The 7,760-nt window shown below is 38.0% G+C and overlaps 1 long non-coding RNA gene across 1 annotated transcript in view; it reads right to left on the bottom strand.

Moving 5' to 3' along the window:
* Positions 1-7,760, bottom strand: part of LOC132210639 (uncharacterized) — a 40,648-nt gene that overhangs the window by 12,641 nt on the left and 20,247 nt on the right. The window lies entirely within an intron of this gene.

The raw sequence follows: 7,760 nt of genomic DNA, 5'->3' as shown, positions 1-7,760 counted from the left end.
CTCTTCCCACTAAATAGCTGACTACCCAGCTTTCCTTTCCACTGTCCATGTTAGCTGATATGTAAATATTTTTTTTTTCTTTCCAGTGCTACCTCTTATCCAAAAGTTATGACCTCTGTCTAGATTTCCCCCATAAGGAAACTTCCTCTGTACATCTACTTTGTCAATTTTTTATATTGCAATTAGATTTCCTCTCGTTCTTCCAAATTCCCAAATTAAATACTTCAGTTGATTCAATACCTTGCTTGGTAAGTTTTCTTTTTAGACATGGTTAATGTTGTTTGATACAATTTAGTATTCAGTTTGAGAATGAGAAATTTTGGGTCAGAAATAACTATTCAGCTTAAAGGGATTAGCAGTGAAATCAAGGTAAAGCTAGCTGAAGTGAACTGGGTGGATAGATTACCAGGTATGACAGGAAGCAAGCAGTGGCTGACATTTAAGGAGGTAATTCATGACTTCATGACAAAAACATATCAGAGGTAAAGGAGAAAAGACTTTTTTTTAAAAAAGAGGGATGAACCAAACATGGCTGACTAAGAAAGTTTCAAAGTAAAAAATCAGGAGGCCAAAGTCAGTGATAACCCAAAGACAGATAAATTCAGAATCCATCAAAGATGAACTGAAAAGATAGATGAAATAACTACGAGGACCAACTAGCGAGGAACATAACTGACAATAAGACCTTCTTTAAGTATTTAAAACAAGAGAGGTCAAATGGACATTAGCCCCTTAGAAATTGAATCTGGGGAGATGGTTCTGGGAACAAGGTAATTTCAGAGGAGTTGGACACATTTTGTATTAGTCTTTATGGTGCAAGATACTTCAAACATTCCAGCAATAATAAAGAATACAGGTCAGGAATTAAGTAGTCAACATCACTAAAGAAGCTGTATTAGGAAAACTAATTTGGCTAAAGGCAGGTAACTTGCCTGGCCATGATAGTTTGCGTTGCAGTATCCCAAAAGAGGAACCTACAGAGATAGGATTGGATGCATTGGTACTAATTTTCCAAAAATCCTTTAATTCTGGAGAAGTGCCAGAGAATTGGAAAACTGCCAAAATGACATTTCTATTCAAAGAGAGGCAGGTAAAAAGCGGTTAACTACAGGCCAATTAGCCTAATATGTATTGTTTGAAAAGTATTGGAATCAATTATTAAAGAATTAATAGCAAACATTTGGATGATCGAGACTGATTTAATCAGAAGCCAAATGCTGACTCGTTCCTATTTTTTAAAAGGTCTTATCATGGTCATAATTTGGCTTCTGAAGTGATAAGACTTTACGACCTTTGAAACATGAGTCACCAAAGGAATTCAGCTACTTTGCTTATCAATTTCAGCCGACACGGGGCTAGCAACCAAGTGAAAAAGAGAGCCAGTTGTGTAACTTTCACAGTTTCATTGGCAACTCCTCACCTATGCCTAGTTGAGTGATATAAGGCTTGGGCTAAAGCTGAGAGGAACTCTGAAATGGCATATCCTCAAAACATTGTGTTTATGTCCAATGGATGAGGACATTCCAAGCCAGTCATGATCCAAATGCCCAACAGTGTACGAATAGTTCCACAGCCTTGTGGATACTTTGGGAGAGATGAAAGTTAAGGGAGTAAACTCTGACAAAAAAAAATCTGGCGTGAACACCAAAAGCAGATTGATAGCCAAATGTCTTAATCTAGTGTTTTGCATTCTTCTGGATTTAATCAAAGAGATTGAAAGGAGTCTATTATGTTTGACCAGTGCAGGGTCTCCATATATTTTGCTCAGTCTTGCTTCCTGGAAAAGGCACTCCAATTTTGCTTCATAGCATTAAAACAACACATGATAAGCCCAACAAAACTGAGTGTGCACAGGGCTATCTGCATCACATGGGAGAGACCATGCTATCTCACAGGTCAGTTACTCCTCACCTTAAGTAAAGCGGCATTGATCCACCACGATCTGTGTGTTTCAGTAGCTACTTGGAACTTAGTGTCACTGCTCAATAAATGGAAAGATTCATTTGCACCTTAAAAACAGACAGAAAAACAGATGGCACCTCTTCTCACCTTATCTGAATATAGATCTTGGCTTAACGGCATCAATTCTGAATACTAGTATGGTACAGAACTGAAAGATCTACAATTTGCAAGAAAAATGCTATGAAAAGAGGAGACCCTTCTATATCACTTTTTATTAATTTTACCAAAGTATTATCACAGTCTTAAGGGTTTGTGGAAAGGCAAGGCTATCTAAACTTTTCTTTACTCTTCTCACCAATGTCATAACTTAGAAAGCCCAACTGGAAAGGAACATCATTTAGCTCCAAAACACAGCCACTACTTGTGGCATAAAGAGGCTAGAGAATTCATCCCTACCTCTACCTTTTTGTTTTATATCCAGAAGTTGTCTTGAACACAACTAAACATTCCTTTTTCCTCCAATGCCAAATCACAGTGACTGTTTGTTTTGTTTTTCTTTATCTTTAACTGTTAACCACCACCAGTAAATACCCATGTAGCCAATGAGATATTTACATACAAAGCTTGTTGTGGGCAGTGTAAACTGGGATTTTTTTTTTGTTTCCAGACTTGCTCTTACACGTAACTAAGTGTCATTTGTCCCACTACCAAATCACATGATGTTCTTCCCCTAAAATTAATCATCACCAGTAAAACAGCCATGTAGCTAACTGGTTATTTACATGCAAAGCTCATTATGGGCAATAAAAACCATTAAAAGTGAAGGAAAGGTAGGGAGAACAGGAAGGGGCTAAATCAGTGTGGATTCTGAGAAGGAAAGAAAGCAATGTACCCCCGCAGAGCCCACCTCTCTAAAAGTAATGAAAGCATTGGTTGACATGCATAATCCCTCTGCGGTACACAACTGTGAACATAATTGTAGAACGTGGGCAGACAATTGGCAGAAATGACATAGGGTCAGTTTTTTTTATATATCCGGAAGTATCATCACACACAACTGAATGGCTTTCCCAGCACTAAATTACCATGACTGAAATAACTGCACAGAGGCTGGTATCCTATCACCAAAGTCACTCTTCATTTACTTGTGCACCATGACTAGCCAGCTTGGAGTTAGTCACTTGAACTGAAGCAATTCTAATCTGGTTATAATTTTATTTGTTTAATTTTGCATGGTACACTGGCTGTGGTCAGCCAGTTTGGAGTCAGTCCTCAACTGAGGAGATTCTAATCTCATCGATATATTGATCTGCAAAGACTTTCCTGACTAGGCTCAGGTTCACAACCTGGTTCCAGTCACTGTAGTAACCATTTAAGCATTAACTGCCAACAGTAAATCACCAGCGTGGACAATTAGAAATTTGCATGCAAAGACAACCTCTGGGAGGGAGAGTGGAAGGAATTAAATCAAAATGGAATTTAAGGGGAAAACAAATCACTATCTCCAGCTGTGTCCATCATTCTCTAAAGCCTGGGTCTGCTAATAGATTTCTTTTCCTAAGCAACCTGATCAGAGATATGGCAAGCTCAGAGGTAGAGACACTACCATTATGCCACAAAAGGCCTTCTGGGTCTGCTTTATAGTTTTTAAAATAAATTTTCCAATCAACCTGTTCACAGATGTCATAAAGCACCTCTTAGGAGGTACATTACCACCACACTATAAGAACCTTTAACGGATCTGCTTTTTAAAATTTTTTTTTTAATCAAATTGTTCTGAGTTGTTATGACATACCTCTGGAGCTGGTGGGACTTGAATCCAGACCTCCATAGCCCACAGGTAGGGATACTATCACATTGTCACAAGATCCCCAGGTCCACTTTATTTTAATGTTTTAGTCAACCTGTTCAAGGATGTTTTAGACATCTCTAGAGCATGTGGGACTTGAACCAGGATCTCCTAGCTCAGAAGTAAGAATACTACCACTGTGCCTCAAGAGCCGCCTTTTTTTGGTTGATTAGAAAATTGTTTTTAAACTATCATTTCAAGTACCGTTTAGAAGGGGTGGATGCTAGGAGGTTGTTTCCGTTAGGCAGGGAGACTAGGACCCGTGGGCACAGCCTTAAAATTCATTGCCACAGAGTGCAGTGGAGGCTGGGACATTGGATGCCTTCAAGGCAGAGATCAACAAATTCTTGATCTCAGAAGGAATCAAGGGCTACAGGGAGAGTGCAGGGAAGTGGTGTTGAAATGCCCATCAGCCATGATTTAAATGGCGGAGTGGAATTGATGGGCTGAATGGCCTTACTTCCACTCCTATGTCTTATGGTGTTATGATCTGTTCAGAAGGAGATTAATTAGCAATTTTCCCCACTGGTGTTGTAGGGTTTTTACATCCCTTGCTCTCCAAGCCCAAGGGCTTCCCCTCACTACTGTGACAATGGGGCCTTCTGTATTCTTTTGCCCATGGCCCCTTTCTGTTGCTTTCCAGGTCTGGATGAGGGGTGTGTAATAAGTAGATGAACATCAGAAGGAATCAAGGGCTATGGGGAGAGTGCAGGGAAGCGGAGTTGAAACGCCCATCAGCCATGATTTAAATGGCGGAGTGGACTTGATGGGCCGAATGGCCTTACTTCCACTCCTATGTCTTATGGTCTTATCTCTTCTGTGAAGTCCATTAAAGTGTCGCTGCAGGGCGTTCATCCTCTATGGCGTATCCATCAAAATAATCGCCTCTGTGGAGAGTTCCTGCCAAAGGTGGTCAGCATGTTTTCTTTCTGTAATCATCTGTCCAGTTTTGACCATGTACATCACTGGTCTCTTTTTCAAGCTAACTCCCAGGAGAACCATCACCGAAGTTCCTTATGTGGACTGTATCTCCCCCTAGTACTTTTTGAGACTTACGGAAAACTTTAACTCCATTGTGTTCTTTGAAATAGGAGCTCCTTTTCATGCTTTTACCTTGTCTTTGATAGGGTATAAATCTTCCTTGTTGACTCTGCATCTTAGATTCATTATCTCATTCACTAAAACATTCAGTGATTCAAACTAGACTTTATAAGTGACAGATAATGGACACCAAGTTTATAACCTCATCAAAACGTAACAATTTATTATTAAAAATAAAGAATCTAATTAATATTTAGGATCTAAACCAAAGTCTCTTTGAAGATAAACCCTCACAAAAAAATTACAGACTGACACAGTTAAGAGAGAAATTTTAGAAAGTAAGAATTGTAATTTGCCAGTTTGATAAGCATTTTCAATGATAAATACTAAACCTTCAAAATATCCTTGGACAATAGGTGTATTACAGGACTGTGTACCTTGCTTGAATTTCAAAATCTCTAGTCAATGCAAATAGCTTCCACAAACCACTGAGAACGCTACTTATTTCTTACAGACTAGGATTCTTCTCTCAGAACTTTTGACAAGTCAATAACTGGAGAATAACTAAATTTAGAGCAAAACCAAAACTAAAATCCAGCCAAGTCCAACAGCTTGCCATCCCTAAATGGTTGCTTTCAGAGTACAGCTGTCACATTTTTAGCCATGCATAGGCCCCATTGTGACTTATCTAGGTCTACTTCCTCCTTGCCCAACTATCAACAATCCTTTTATTTGACTATCCTTTTTTAAAATCTCTCTCTTTGGACTCCTCTAATTCTCTGTCTGCAACCTTCCTCCCCACTTCCCTATCATCAGCATAAATACCACTTTTCCTAGCTGCTTCCGGTTCTGAGAAAAAGGTCACTGGACTCAAAATTTTAACTCTGTTCTCTCTCCACAGATGTTGCCAGACCTTTTGAGTTTCTCAAGCAATTTCTGTTTTTTGTTTGTTTCAGCTTGCAAACTAAAACTGTCTCCTGCCCAACACCTAGTGGAGCCAGTTTATTTTTCTTTCTTTTTCAACATTCTCCATGGTTGGCCATCCAGTACCAGAACTCCCATGATTGACCAATTCAACATCCAAAATCCACCAGTCCTCGAGTGCAACAAGATCTCAATGCTAGTATGTTTACAGTGTTCTTACAGTGGTAATTGACCTGCATTATCTTTCCAGGCCAGTTGCCAACATGAAACACCAATTTTTTTTATTCTTTCCTCTTTCATATAATATGCAGCTGTTCAAAGTTCAAATCTCAACTGCAACTCAGTCCCAAATAAAAAATATAAAAGAAAACTAATGATGGTCCGGACAATATTATTAAATGAATGAGATTGACATATACAGACATCTGTAGTTTCTCAATGAAGACAGCTGAGGGAGCTATAATTCAACATGTAGATACTTTGATCATAACTGTTTAGGTGAGTTATGACACGTATAACACAGGTGGATCTTGAACTCCAATATCCTGACCCAGAGGCAGGGATGCTACCACTGTGTCACAAAAGTCTGCTGATTCAAAATAAAATTCTAAAATATTTTAAACTTCCACAATTAAGAGACATAAATTCTAATTCTAGTTGTGAACCTAATGGTGCTAAAATAAATCACACATACATGGTTTTCTTTTGCACATAAAGATATCACTGCCAAGACTAGGTACTTTAGAAAACATTAAATAAAAATATAGCAAAGTAATATCGAGTGAAAAATGCTGTAATTTATGTTCATTGGTGCGCTGATTTTAAACACCTTTCGAATTGAATTGACATTTGTGAATTGAAACAGAAGATTTTAGCATCTCTCTTGCACAATCTAAAATTACCATTCAAATAACTAAGCACTATCATTGGATGAAGATGAACATTTATCATCTGCATTAGTATATGCTGTACGCTTTCTCCTATTAGTATTTAATTCCTCATTGCAGTACTTCAGAATATTTGAGAGATTGATTTTTGTCTAGAACTCTTTTTTTCCTTATTTCTCAAACATGCGTATTTTTAATGTTTTTTTTTCCTTTCCCATTAATCCCCCTTCCTGTGCTGAAGATGTTGACTCCTTGCTAGGATCCAATTCTATGAATGCTAAACATTTTCTCAAGTCTCAATCAAGATTCATAATGAGTGAATGCAGCAATTTACTCGCACACTATTACTGCCTTGCGAATTCTGTCCTCAACCAATGGCACAGTGAGTCATTTTCCCTTTCAATTATGTAGCAAATTGTAATGTCCCAATTGATTCCACTGTCTAGACACCCTGGCAGCATTCCGACATGAATTAAAATTTTGTGTTGTTCTGTACTCTGTCCACTTCAGCCAATGTACCTCAGGACAGAACTATGAGAATAAACGCTAGTGTTTATGGAGTTAAAATAAAAGAACTGGTTATATAGATTAAGTGAATATTCTTGAGTGTGAAGTTTAATGTTTTAAACATTAAACAGGATGAAACTATTCTGGTGAAGAGTCCAGACCACTAGGACATAGCCTGGTTCTAATTTTAAGGTTATTAGAGGCTGATTTCAGGAAGCACTGCTTCATAAATAAAGCTGTTGAAACCTAAAATTATATTTGCCCAAAAATTTTACATCAATTTGAAAATTTCAGAACTGAGATTGATAAATTTTGGTTAAGAAAAGGTATTACAGAATGAGGAAATAAGGCAAGAAAATTGAGTAAAATTCAGATCAATCATGATCTGATTGAAAGGCAGAACAGGTTTTAGAGCCTGATTGATCTACTCCTATTGCTTTGTTCCTGTATGTAATGGACTGTCTTGTATTTATATTTCAATTTTACCACAGCTGCTTTCTGTCACAATCGATCAAATGCTGTCTAATGTCAAGTGTGGCCACTCTCAATCTACCTCTGGAATTCTGCTCTATGTTTGGACCAATGGTTTAGTAAGATATGGAGCTCAGATGTTGGTGAATAAGTTATCAATGAGTAAATGCCATGTGATC

Source organism: Stegostoma tigrinum, chromosome 16 (assembly GCF_030684315.1).
Source record: "Stegostoma tigrinum isolate sSteTig4 chromosome 16, sSteTig4.hap1, whole genome shotgun sequence".
NCBI classification, from domain to species: Eukaryota; Metazoa; Chordata; class Chondrichthyes; order Orectolobiformes; family Stegostomatidae; genus Stegostoma; species Stegostoma tigrinum.
This window is presented reverse-complemented; position numbering and strand designations above follow the sequence as displayed.